The sequence below is a fragment of the Silene latifolia genome, chromosome 9, assembly GCF_048544455.1.
Source record: "Silene latifolia isolate original U9 population chromosome 9, ASM4854445v1, whole genome shotgun sequence".
NCBI lineage: Eukaryota > Viridiplantae > Streptophyta > Magnoliopsida > Caryophyllales > Caryophyllaceae > Silene > Silene latifolia.
In genome coordinates, this window is record NC_133534.1 from 197736224 (window position 1) to 197750832 (window position 14609).

At 41.6% G+C, this 14609-nt stretch overlaps 1 non-coding gene across 1 annotated transcript; it reads left to right on the plus strand.

Moving 5' to 3' along the window:
- The first annotated feature begins 6212 nt into the window (after positions 1-6212).
- On the plus strand, positions 6213-6318 carry LOC141603583 (small nucleolar RNA R71). Its single transcript, XR_012525447.1, has one exon. It is a non-coding gene; the product is annotated as a small nucleolar RNA R71 (small nucleolar RNA).
- Positions 6319-14609: the final 8291 nt, after the last annotated feature.

Consider the following 14609-nt stretch of genomic DNA (forward strand, 5'->3'; position numbering starts at 1 on the left):
TCATTCACGTGAATCATACACTCATTTTTCTTCTTTCTTCTTTTTTTTTCTTTTTCACATTTTTTCTTTTTTTTTTCAATTCTTTTTTTTTCTCTTTTTCTCCTTCCTTTATTTTCACCAACTCCAAACAAAATGATACGGGCCAAAACTGCAGACGGAAAATCATACCACAAAAGGACATACTAAACTAGCTTGACTAGGCAGGCTAAGTTTGGGATGTAGCTAATGGGTCAAAAAGACAAGTTTTGGCTTAAGTGGAGCTAAATGGGTGAAAAAATATAAGAAAAGGGAAAAATTTGCAAGCACCTCCCTGCATGTGACACCGACCACAAACCCGAATGTGTGCATTTGACAAGAAATCGAATGTCATAAAAGTGCAAAAATTATGAACATGTTATGCAAGGAGTACTACTCTCAATTCCTAACGAACTGGTCATGAATGTCACCAGTTATATATATGGGCTCTAAATCTTAGAAATTATGGAGTAGTTTGCCAATTTATCAGGTCAAGTCTAAACAGTCAGCTATATTTCAACAAAAACTCGTAGACTATACGTATGACAAAGCTAATGACCATCAACAGAAGTGCAAGGCTCAAGTAAAATGACAAGTTATAGTGCAATATCACTCACGGAAATCAACCTTTCCGACTCAACCTATATGCAAAATAAACGTGAATATTTTTGAATTTTTTGAAAATAGAAACATGAATGCAAAACAAATGCAAATGCAGACTCAAAAGGATGCAATATCCTCCCCAAACCAAAATGGACAACGCCCTCGTTGTCCTCCAGCATACACCAGCAGATATATATAGGGGAACGGGAATATACAACCAATAAAAAATGAAAAACAATAAAATAAAAAGGAGACAAAATAAAGAAAAGAGCGAGAATAGACATACAAAACACGAACTTCCCCAAACCAGCCAGAAAACTGGGGAAGTGAGTAGACCAGCAGCTACTCGTCAGCCTCCTGCGTCACGTCCTCCACCGTCACGGTGTAGTCCGGGTCCACCTCCTTCTCTCTCCTCCTCCTCTGCTGAGCTCGAGCTCTCTCCGCTGCCGCCGCCGGGTTCTCGTCCTCCTCCTCCTCCTCACTAGCAGGCTCCGGGTACCCCTCAGCTGGGTACCGGTAAAAGGAAGGGTGTGGCCAACCCTCTGGGATCGGACGGTGTCGCCTCATGTGATACTCGTATAGAGGGAACAAAGTCAAATCTATGTCCCGCTCCATATGAGCCTGTCTCTCTGCAATCTCAACTAACAAACCGTCACGGCGCCCTTGGTCCATGACCAAGGACGCCTCAAAGGGTGGTGGAGGTACAAAATTAGCCGGAAGAACCGGCTGTGTCTGTGTCTGGTCAGCAGGCGCGGGAGTAGGAGTAGGAGTAGGGATCGGGGTAGGTGTGGCCGTGGAAGTCTGGCCACCCGTGGAAGGTGGGGACCCCTCTCCGGTCTCAAGTCTACGACGCTTCTTAGCGGCGGGTAAGGTAGTAGGTGGGCGGACCTGGAGGTGGTACTCGGCTAGAGATGGTGGTCGGGCGCCCCGTGCAACAGTAGGCAAAGGGGCGAGATGAGGCAGGGTGTCACAAGGAAGGTCTACGAACAGGGAACCATCTATCTTCCATGTCCGGTAGTCTATGGTCAGCCAGGTCTGAGAGTGCATGGCAGCTAGTCTCAGATATCTATCACCGTCAATGTATGGTAAGTCACGAGGCAAGATGGTGAGGAGAGAACGGGCAAGAAAGGTGGCTATGCCACCGCAGACGATGGTGCCCACCACCTTCTCTCCCTGAGCCTGGAAGTACTTGGCGGTCAAATAGGCGATGTTGAGGGTAAAGGGACCCTCGCCGTCGATGTTCAGGTAACCGCCTAAGATAGAAAGCTCGTTGTTGTTGATGTTGTTTGGCTCCTTTTGGCCAAAGATAGTACTTCCCATCAGTCTGAGTAAGTAACGAGCGGGGGGTAGGTGGACCTGAGCGAGCTTTCGCTCGTGAAACGGGGTCTGTGCCAAAGCCCGCCAAAGTAGACTAATGACCTTCTTAGGGGCAACAGTTGCGCCCGTAAAGGAAAGGCCGAGCCGGGTACCAAACCCCTCAAGTGTCATAGAAAAGGTCCGGTTAAACAACCGGAAGGACACAGAAAGACTAGTGGGGACAGCGTCGTGTGCCCCTGAGGAGAAGGTAAAGGAGCTGAAGAACTCAAGGCTCAGCTCCCGAAAAGTGTGGCCACTCATAGTGATGAGTCCGGCCATCCCCGTGCCCCGTAAAAGCACACAGACTGGCTCGTAGAAGCCGAGCCTCTGAAGTGAAGTACGTCAAAGAAAGTGCGTAGGAGAAAGTCACAGTCAACTAAGCTATAAAACCTCTCACGATGAATACCATTAACGAAAGTTACCTGGGGGAACTCAGGGTGGGAGTCGAGAGTGTCGTCCACCCGAACAGTGACCGTGCCAGCAGGAGCACGAGGAGCTGGTGTAGCACGAGCATGACCGCGACCTCGGCCCCGGCCCTAAAAGGAGCTGCGGCTGTAGGTGATTCCACGACATGTGTGCTCACTGTGGCTGAATTAGAGGCTGTGGCTGAAGTGGTGGCTGTAACAGGGCTAACAGCAGTGCTAGCAGCAGTAAACACACTACCGGCATCAGAAATTAAGAACACAAGAGCTGCGGTACTAACAGAAGTGGAGGCGGTGGTGATAGCAGGGACCACCGTCTCAGACAAGGATGAACTAGAAGTCGAGCTCATAGAAGGCATAGAGCTAGAATCCATCCTAATAAAAAAGGGCAGGGGAAAATCGATAAGAAATCAGCGTGAAAACAGCATGAAGCTTCCCCTAAACAGTCGAAAAATTCGACTACAGCCTAAAAATTCCCAACTTTTCCTCAAAAAATTCGAATGATAGCGGGTAAACAGCGATAGGGGAAGGGTAGCAGATGACAGAAGCAGCAAATTAAGCAACAATTGAGGCCAATGAGGCCTAACCAGCAGTAAAGACCCAATAACAGTCGAAAAATTCGACTGAGATTAACCTAATCGCAAATTTCCCATAAAATTCGAATTAAACATGTAAAAATCAATGAGGAACGGGAATTAATCATCAAGTAAGACAAATTGGGCAAAGAATTACAATTATAGTCGAAAATTCGACCAAATGAGGAATTTCGAAACCCTAATTCCCAATTCACTTCATAAAAAACAAAATTAATGAAATTAAAATGCAAAGAAGTGTAGGAATTACTTACTTGATGATTAAGAACCTACAAATAGCAATTAATCGATAATCAACAAGCAACAATGGCAATTTTTGATTAAAAAACCACGAAACCCTAAAACCCTTAATCGACCGTGTAAAATAGCTTAAATCAAACGGGAAGTAGAGGGAAAATGATGATTAATTTGCAAGGAACAAAATGTAGGTGGGGGATTTGGCAAATGGGCAAGAAAATGGAGGATTTTGGGGGTTTTTTTTTATCGCAAATAGGGGTAATCGAAAGAAATGAAGAAGAAATGAAATAATAAAACAAAGGAAGGAGTTAAAGAGACTCCCTGCGTGTAATTTCCAATTTCACTCGATCGAGTGCTTTAGAACTGCTCGATCGAGAACTTCTTGTATTCATCTACTCGATCGAGTAAAAAGTTACTGGATCGAGAACTCCTCTTTTCAGCTTTTGTCGATCGAGTTATATGGGATCATTCGATCGAACATAATCCACTCGATCGAGTACAAAAAGTACTCGATCGAGCTCTTTTCCTCGTGTAAGCTCTTGAATTTGCGTATAACTCCCCAAACCTGCATAAAAACACTCGCAAAAATATCCCAAAATACCAAATACGAATAGTAACAGTCTATAGTCTTCTAATCTATGCTAAAAATGTCTAAATTCTAATTGTCCTAATTAAAAGCAATAAACAAATCCAAAAGAAATTAAAATTTGTTTATACAATTTGTTACACGGGGCATTTCCCCGCTCACTTCTCAAATCAATTCAGCAGCCCCTCGGAGGGCTCCTGACTGGAGGATGTCACCCCAGCTACATTAATCGTCCTCTTCAATTTCCATGAGCTCGAACTTGAATCGTTAGGAGGAGAATAGTTGACGTCCACATACGCACGGATTTTTCTTGTCCTTACTCCTTTCTCACCGGCTTTAACATCATCGCTCCCACTTCAACTGACATTAATTGCACAATACTTGTTGACAGCTCCTGCATTATCTCCATCTATACCTGCAGCAAGGAAAATAGACGGAGGGGTCACGATAACAACACAATATTCTAAATTTTCATTTGGAGTGTCAATAGAAGAGAGGGCATTGCAAGGCTGAGCTTGCATGGGAGCCCTTCGGAAATTAGACTGATGGAATATCAATTCCTCGTCCCCAACCTGGAAAGTCAATGTCTTGTGCCCGACGTCTATCCTGCACGGGCAGTAAATAAAAATGGTCTCCCTAAAATGATAGGGGTATGTGTATCTTCGGGGATGTCAAGCACAACGAAGTCAACGGGAATAAAGAACCTCCCGATCTTAACAGGTATGTCTTCTATGACACCTAGTGGTCGTGATATACTACGGTCGGCCATCTGAACAGTCATATTTGTGCAATTAAACTTGGTCAAACCAAGTCTCTTAGCAAGAGACAACAGTAAGACACTCGCGCTAGCGCCAAGATCGCATAACGCGTTATCAATTAAGTGGGCACCAATATGACACGGAATCGAAAAACTACCCGGGTCTGACTGTTTGGGAGGTAACTTATTCTGAACTAGGGCCGTCCCTACTTCGGTCAAAGCTACCGTCTCATGGTCGTTTATGTGCCTCTTACGTGATAGAATTTCCTTCATAAATTTAAGGTAAGAGGGTACCTGTGTCAGCAGTTCGGCGAATGGCACAGTGATTTGCAAGCTTTTCAGGAGTTCGGCAAATTTGCCGAATTGTTGATTACCCTTAGTACTCTGCAAATGCCTCGGGAAAGGCACCGTGATGGGTATCTCGAGCACTTTGTTCCTCTCTTCCAATGTATCAGCCGAATCAAGCTCTAAATCCTTCGATCGAGACTTCTTTCCTCTCGAACGAGGTCTTTCAAGCGATGCTTAACTCGATCGAGCACTAGCAGGCTCTCGATCGAGTTGTTCTTTATCGGCATTACTCGATCGACCAAACATATCATTCAATCGAGCAGATTCTTCAGCAAATTCACTCGATCGAGCTCTTCTTTTTCCTGTTCACTCGATCGAGTAGCAATTCCACTCGATCGAGTCTTTTCTTTACCATTTTTACTCGATCGACCCCCAGAAATTAGTTGATCGAGTACTTTCTTTGTCGTCAGCTCCTTTTCTTCAACAGAACACTGTTCATCAGCAGTAATTTCCTTCCCCGTGTCTGATTTCGGTCTTTCATATGAATAACCGCTCCTCAAATTAATTAAATTCACCGTCTCATGTGGATTTTTATCGGCTTGTGATGGTAAATGTCCCGGTTTCCTTGTGGATTGGTTCGCGGCTAACTGGGCAACTTGAGTTTCAAGTGCCTTTATAGATGCATCTTTTTGTTGGTCACTTAGCTGCCACTACTTTGTCAAAGACTGCTACATCGTCTTCAACTCACCTATCTCACTTACCCCATAAGAAGATGATGCACCTTGATTAGGTGTAGGAAAGGAAGGAGACTTCTGAAAGCCTTGTTGAGCCTTATGAGGAGGGACATATGGCTGCTGCTGCTGCGGAGGAGGGGTAAGATTGAGCACATTTTGACTTGTCCACCTCAAATTGGGATGGACTGCCCCTTGGTTATTATAATAGGAACCCCCTCCTTGCCTGTATTGTTGAAAAGCAAGGACCTGTCCTTCTCTGTAAGACAGCCAACAGCAGTGTGACCGTCGTTGCTCTCACACCTCTCACATGTGACAGTCTCCCCTCTAGTAAGCAAATGAACCGTCTGAGGCTCCCCAAGAGAATGCAACTCCAACTTATCAAACCTAGCATTCATGGCTTCCAGCTGAGCCACAACTTGCTTATCGACTGCATGAACTGATCTAATACCATCCCTCGGGTTTCCATACTCAGCACAATGGGTCGCCATCTCTTCAATAAGGGCCCATCCCTTATCATCGTCAGTGTTCTTTTGGAATCTCCCGTTGGATGATGCATCAAGTATGGCTCTGTGATCATCGTATAACCCATTGTAGAACTGGTTGGACAGAAACCACGGGTCAAAACCATGGTGAGGAAGAGACCTCACCAACCTCTTGAAACGACACCATGCTTCATAGAAAGTTTCATCAGGTGCTTGCTTGAAACTAGTGATTTTTGCCCTCATCTGATTAGTGAGCTGCGGAGGGAAATACCTCTTATAAAAGGCAAGAGCAAGGGTCTCCCAGTCTGTGACCCCTGCGGCTGTACGGTCCAAATCAGTCAGCCACTCCTTGGCTGAGTCAGTCAAAGAAAAAGGAAATAACACCTCCTTAATCTTGTCTTGAGTTACCCCCTTTGTGGCGGGGATAGTAGAACAATAGTCCGTAAAGACCTCTATATGTTTCCTCGGGTCATCACCTGCCACACCTCTAAAGATATTTCTCTCCACCAGAATGATATAGGACGGACGGATGTCAAAAGTATTCCCATCCTCAGTCTGGAGATTGAAACCTTTAGGAATAGATGATGCTTTAGGCTCCGAATGACTAGCAATGTTCGGCATCTTTACTGGTTGGTTTACAGAACTGAAAATATCTTCTTCAAAAGACGGGTTTTCTGTAAATAGGAAATGTTGAAGTTCGGGTTCGAAAGTACTCAAGGCTTCCTTTCGTGATTCTCTTTGCAGACGAAGTCTATCCCTAAACAATTTCTCTGGCTTAGAATCAGTAGAAACTAACTCCAACCTGTTTGACCTGAGCATACACAACACTGAAAGAAAATAAATAAGAACTGTCTCAAGGAACGGAAATTCCCTGAGACGGATAAAATAAACGAAACAAAGACAGATAGGGCAATTGCCTCCCCGGCAACGACGCCAAAATTTGACAGGGCTGTCGTATACCTATCAAAAATAAACTAACTAAACTAACTATATAGCTAGAGAAGTCAGGTCGATCTCCTCAGGGAGGCAAGATATCTATAAGAGTCCGTCTATTTGGTCACAAATGGGGGGGGGGGGGTTGTAATTGGTTTTCTAAACTAAAAGGTTTAAAGGAAGAGAAGCAAAGAAGAGCAATAAAGACAGAAAATGAGAATAAGCTATCAATAGAGAGGGGACATGTCAGGATTTCGGTTCACTACGGTAGTCCAGTGACTCAACTGTAAACAACTTAGATAAATTACTGTGAGACGGATATGGAAAGGTCCTTCCGGTCCACTTTCTATCCTAAATTACCACTAACTTAACTTCTGTCCTCGTCAGGGTAGTCTACTGTTCATAGCAGGGCTATTTAGTCCAATCTTCCGATCCAGGATTAAATTTAACCAGATTAAAAGGGTGACTCAGAAGCGTGCACTCAACTAAGTCGGTAAATACAGTTATATTGCTATGGGGACAAAGTCTCACAATTAATTCATCTAACTTATTTACTACATCGTCAGATTTCTACCGTAGATCCCCTAATCCCAACATGAAACAGATTAGCTACTCATATCCCTAATGTTGTCAATAATAACAATATTGAAATAACTAATACAAAACATAATGGAATAATAATGAAAATGCATAAAAGTAATTAGGGCAGAAAATTAAAGGAAAAGAGAAGAGTAATGTTGAAAATGAGAGATTACAATCGCAAGAATCCGGCGTAAAGAACAAACAAATCCGAGCTAAATAACCCCGAAAGCAAAGTTATAGTGAAAGGAAAAGAGAAGAGTAATGTTGAAAATGATAGATGAAAACTGAATAGAAATAGATTAGATACTAATGACCTAGTTATTATGCGCTTAAATAGAAAAACTACCAAGTCCAATATCTAAAACAAACTCACGGACTAATTAAAGCCCATGACAGCGAAAACCACTCGATCGAGTAGTTTGAAACAACTCGATCGAGTAACTCTTCATGTAATCTACTCGATCGACCAAAATTGTTACTCGATCGAGTAACTCCTAGTTCCAGGACTTCTGGATCGAGTAATAAACTACTCGATCGACCAACCAATGCCATAGAAACCACTCGATCGAGTGATAAAACAGCTTGATCGAGTGTTCTTCCTCCAAAACAGCTCAAACTCGTGCCGACTGCTCCATAGACCGTCTCTTCACGCATCCCAATTCAAGATCTCACTCTGAACAATCCCGTCTCCTCAAAATGCATGCAAAAAGGGACGAAAATGGTACGATTCTACTACTTCCGCGTTCATTTCTACAAAATGGACAAAACGAACCAAAGTAGCAAATTCGGGCATAATACTATATAAATCGTACAAAATTACATGGGAATACATGCTGAAATAGGTTAAAAAGACTATACAAAATGCACGTATAATCTCAGCGACGTTTTTTGGCGCTTCTCACTTAGACACCACCTCTATCTTGCTAGGATCCACAGATACACCCTCTTTAGAAATCATATGATCCAGAAAAGCCACTTTCTCTCGCCAGAACTCACACTTAGAAACCTTTGCATATAACAGATTGTCGCGCAGAGTTTGCAACACTAACGTCAAATGCTCCTCATGCTTCTCCTTAGTCTTAGAATAGACTAAGATATCATCTATGAGCACCACCACAAACTGATCCACGAACTGGCTGAATACCCGGTTCATCAAATCCATAAACACTGCCCGCACATTAGACAACCCAAACGGCATCACCAAATACTCATAGTGACCATACCTCGATCGAAAAGCTATCTTTCGTATGTCTTCATCCCGAATCCTCACTTGATGGTACCCTGATCTCAAATCAATCTTTGAAAAGACTCCTGCCCCACTCAGCTGGTTAAACAGACCTTCTATCCTTGGCAACGGATAATTATTCTTCACTGTGACTCTGCTCAGCTCCCTGTAGTCGATACACAACCTCAAACTCCCATCTTTCTTCTTCACAAACAGAACTAGTGCTCCCCACGGCGATACACTAGGTCTAATGTATCCCTTCTCTATCAAATCATGCAGCTGCTTCTTCAGCTCTCCCAACTCCTTAGGACCCATACGGTACCGGGCCTTAGGGATTGGTCCCGTCCCTGGTTTTAACTCCTCACTGAAATATATAGCCCTCTTCCGTGGCAAACCCGGTATCTCTTCCGGAAAGACATTTGGAAAGTCTCCCACCACTGGTATCTCATCTGTTGTCGGCTCAACTATACTATGATCTTTCACATGTCATAGAATCAAAGGATACCCCTTCCTCAAGTAAGACTTCAAGGTCACCGCTGCAATCACTTTGACTTTGGGTTTGACAACAAACCCACGATAAGACACACTAACTCCCTTAGGACCTCCCAAAGAGACTTTCTTTTGGTGACAATCTATTCTAGCCTTGTACTTACCTAACCAATCCATTGTTGGGTTCATATACCTATTATTAGACTCCTCTAATAGTGAACTAATTAACTTGTTAATAATTTGTTCTTTAGATCTAGTGCATGCATAACAAAATGAAAGATTTATAAGAAAAACAATGTTCCTTACATTGTTATGTGTTTCGAAATTATGAGCACAAGTAAGGTCACCTTCCTTTACTTGTTCTTGAGCTAAATATGATGGATGATCCTCCTAAGACTCCAAGTATAGAAGCCACTCCAATAAATTGCACCCAAGATTAATCCCAAAAATTCCTACTAATATTAACTAGATATGTAGTAGAAATATTACCTTAATAATACTAATGTTCTTATATTACTACCTCTAGTAATAAATAATGAGTATTAGTATTTTTAGAGAGTTTTTATCATCTTGCATGTGAGGAAAATTAGAGAGTAAAATAAGCAAAAGCTTCAACCAACAACCAAAAAAAATGAGCAACCAAAATGCCCATTTAAAGGCCAAAAAACCGGTGGCCTTATGGTCATGAGGGAATCTTTTTCTTTTTGTTTTTTACTCCTTGTAAAGTGTAGGTAGAGAGTAGGGAGCAATGGTGTAAGAAGTAGTATGAAAAGCATTGTGTGATATGTCACAATCACACAATAACCAACACCAACAAAAGACAAAAGAGCATCTCTTGTGCTCTTAATATGACCGAAATATTGGTCTTATTTTGGTCCATTTTTGCCTTTTGTCATTTGTCCCACAAATGCTTATAAGTCATATGTTTAACTATCTTACATATTTAATTATTAATGTAATCATTTAACACTTAAATATTCCAATTAATAATATAATATACACTCCACTTTTTGAGTAGTATACTACCATTATATCAACATATAATGGGTCCCATAATGACTAGTTAGTTAAAATTACAACTTCTTGTAACTTTAAATAACTAATTACCTCTACCTCAAAACTTATATTAATACCTCAACTAATTTAGTATTTAAAACTTAATTACTAAATTTAATCTTATTTAATCGCATTACAATAAGACGCAAAATTGCACTCCCATAATTAAGGAATTAATTAATTCTGTATCGCATACAATTAATTAAATATCTATTTGGGCCTCATCCTATAGGTGTGACCTAAAGGGATCAACTGACCACCACCGTCACACGACAGTAATGTCAAACTCTAGTTAGCCAATCATTACCGATTAATGACGGTCAGTTGACTGTATAAAGAATCATCCCTCACGTATTCTTGGTATGAGATTTAATTATGATATTAAATCATGTGATCGCACTATTGTTGAGGACACATTTCCCAACATCCATACCAACTATCATCTCAAAACCGTCCATAAGAAATTCTAACAAACCCGCTGGAAGATCAACCTGCCCAACTATCATGGATACACCCTTATACAACCTCCCACATGACACTGACTCACCCGATGGTATAAAAACCTCATCTTTTACAGACTCAAACTCTCTCAAACCCAAAAGCTTAGCATGACCCAACGATACAAAAGAATGTGACGCCCTCGAATGAAACAAAACAAAGGCAGAAACATCATTAACAAGAAAGGTACCACTGATCACGTGTGTATCATCCTCTGCAGCTTTCTTGTCCATCATGAATAACTTGCCACTGGTCTTTTTCCCACCTCCTTGGACTGTACTAGCTGAAGTAGATGGCTTGGCAGCTGACCCCTGATTAATGTTAGCCGCCGGTTTCTGATAAGCATTACCGCCATTGAGGTTGGACCAACCGTTGTTGTTACCATGCCCTCCTTAATTATTCCATAACCTGGCCGATCGGTTGCTAGCATAATTCTGAGTCGGACCCTGCGAAAAGCTCACCTGCGATGGCCTCTGAAAACCTCTACCCCCGGCACTAGTACACTCTTGCCTCTTGTGGCCCATACCGCCACAGTTGAAGCAAGAGATACTCCAGCTGCTACTGCTACCACCACGACCACGCCCATAATAAGCTCCACCACTGAAACCTGATCCCGATGAGTAAGCCCTTGCCTCGGTAAGCGCGTCTTGATGCTCAAGCATCTTGGCAATATCGTCCACACTCATCTCTTGAGCATTAGCATACATGGTAGACCTCTTTGGCGGCATATCTTAGTGCTATAAGAGGAGAGATAAACGTAAGCACATAGCCTACGACTCAAAGCATATACGACCTGTACAACACTTACTCGATCGAGTAACCACACCCACTCGATCGAGTAGAGGTCACTCGATCGAGTTGTCCACTTACTCGATCGAGTACCTCAACTCCAGAACCTGACCAGAACGTACACAAAAACGCACTCGATCGAGTCACTTACGTACTCGATCGAGTAGCCCCCACTCGATCGAGTACTCCACTTATTCGATCGAGTTACCCAAAACAGCAACTACTGCCCAACGTTGCCATATACCTACTTGATCGAGCGCAGCCCACTCGATCGAGTCCACCCTACTCGATCGAGTTACCCCCACTCGATCGAGTCATGCTGAATTTTCTAACTACCCGCATGCCTTAACTTAATAACTTTTAGCAACAAAAGATATACGTATACAACACAAATATTCATATCACATGTTACTATTATCGCCACATTATAAATCAATCATCATACAACATGCTTCACCACAACATATTCTCATATACATCGATTTACCTTTTTCAACCACATTCTCCATTTCTCCACAATCATTCATTCAACATTTTCATATAATATTAGTAAACACATAGCGATCCCATGACACCCCCCTTAGTGACCGGTTCAAAGTTGTAGGGCGCGTTCGCGACTTTAGGACGTCTCCCAAGTCTTTGCATTAGCTCCTAACAACTCCTACCCATGTTCATTTTAGTTTGACTCTCTAAGTTCATTAGATTCATTAGTTACAGGTTCCAAAATCGACGTTCTGATACCACTTTGTAAGACCCCCATACACCAATGTGCCTTACCAAGATCACCTATTGCATGGAAGTCTTACCATCTCGGTTACCTGAGGCAATGTATATCAAATTGACCATAAAAGAACGTACTTTAATAGATAAGTTTAACGCGATACATAACAAAATCAAAAACTGTTAAAAGAGATACAACTGTTCCAAATCCAAAACCAACTAAATCAAATGTAAAGTTTGGTAACACAGCGGAAGACTCTAATCGACTCGTGATGACTCAATCCCAGCTACCCCTCGCGCATCCATATCATACTTGCTCAATAACTGCTCACCATCCTCGAATGGATCACCACAGTTTTTAGAACAATTAAACGGGGTCAGTTACTGATTACACAATATACAATAAGGGAATAACAACAATACATACAATCCTCCAACACCGTCACATCACCAATAACCTGACTAACCTGAAGGTCTAGTCCTGCCAGATTATGGCCGCAACCAGTAATCCACACCGCCAGTGGGGGACCGCAGCCGTTCCCACCTATGCCCCGCTCATCTATTCTGAGCGCAAACCCATGTTCCTTAATGTGCACATCTCCTCTTTTGACGAGTTCCACAAGGGGCGAATCAAGGGCGTGAAGCCACTCCCGCAAGTGACTCCACTCAGCCGAGGGCGCACCTCGCGAACCACAGACAAACAACCACAACCAACTATAATATCAATAATTACCAATTCCAATACGATATAGACAAATACAATTAATCAACAATCAACAACCAATCAACCATCTCGCATTATGTAAACAGTAACTGAGTAGGAAACCCTACCTAGAAAAATGCAATCACCACTATCGTCACAACAACGAATCAGAAACGTTCCTCTACGTAATAACCTCATATCAAAGACACAATCATACAATCACCATCTAAACTAACAACACACCCAAAACCCCAAAACTACCCAATTAGGTTTTAAACCAAAATCAGCGAAACTATATAAAAAATGTACTAGGATCTTACCCACAACGCGACGGTCTCAACGGCGTAAAGAACTCTGGATTCCGACGGGACAAGCCTTAGGATTCGATAGCAATGCGAAAGAAAAAAGCAACGTAACTTTGTTTTATCTTTGTGAAACTTAGAATAGGGTAAAAAGTGAAAAGCAACTGACGAAAAGTTTTTTTATATCATTCTCACGTTGCTATCAAAACCCGTCAATTAACCCGTAAAAACCGACTTACTCGATCGAGTGGCCCTTACTCGATCGAGTGGCACCTATTCAATCGAGTACCCTTCAGACAGAACACTGTTTTGTACGCAAAACTCACTTACTCGACAGAGTAAGCCTTACTCGATAAAGTACCTAACTGTACATAAAACCGTAGTATTACAAATAGGCCCCTCCTGATTTCCAATGGCACAAAATGAATGTAGCCGCCTCCTTTTGTGCTTTTGCTCTTTTGGTGTGTATTGACTAGATATCCCGAGATCATTTAGAGCAGTGGTTATTGGATTGTCTTTCAAGTGTACAACTTTTTACCCCTTTTGAGTGTACTACTTGCCTTTCAAGTTGACATTATTTCCCGTGCAATCACGTGGGTTGTTAAAACTTGGAATATATTTGAAAATGTACTCCAAACTTGAAATTGTTTATGTTTAAGTATCCTTAAAAATGTCATTTGCTAATATTTTTAAGATGTATTTCTAATTGATCAAACCGAATAAAAAAATCCAATTAGCTTTACAGTTTGAACACATAAACGCATGTCAACATATAAAGAAACGCAATTCTGAAAATATTTATTTGTCTTACTTATATTTATCTTTTTTCATGTTATATGATTATTTTGAAAATCTCTTCAAAAGCATTATATTATGTATCTATTTACGTTCTTTTTACTTGTTTCATGTTTTTATTACATAGAAGAGTTGAAGATGAACTAATATGAAATATATGATATGGCTAATGATATTATTTTCCTAAAATATACTGCCGATCCGATACATAGTAGTTTAGTTATATTGTGTAACTATTTGTGCAAATCTTACTAATATATAATATTTGGTTGAACCGAATTTTTTGATTGGTTATCTTTTCTTTTTTATATATATATTACGTATCGCTACATTATATTTGAGTGAATTTGATTTTGGAGCTGAAAATCATTCTATTTCCATTAGCGACACCGGTCTTTCGCCAAATACTTTTTATGTGCGTGCACTCCTTTTTAATGTTTTTTT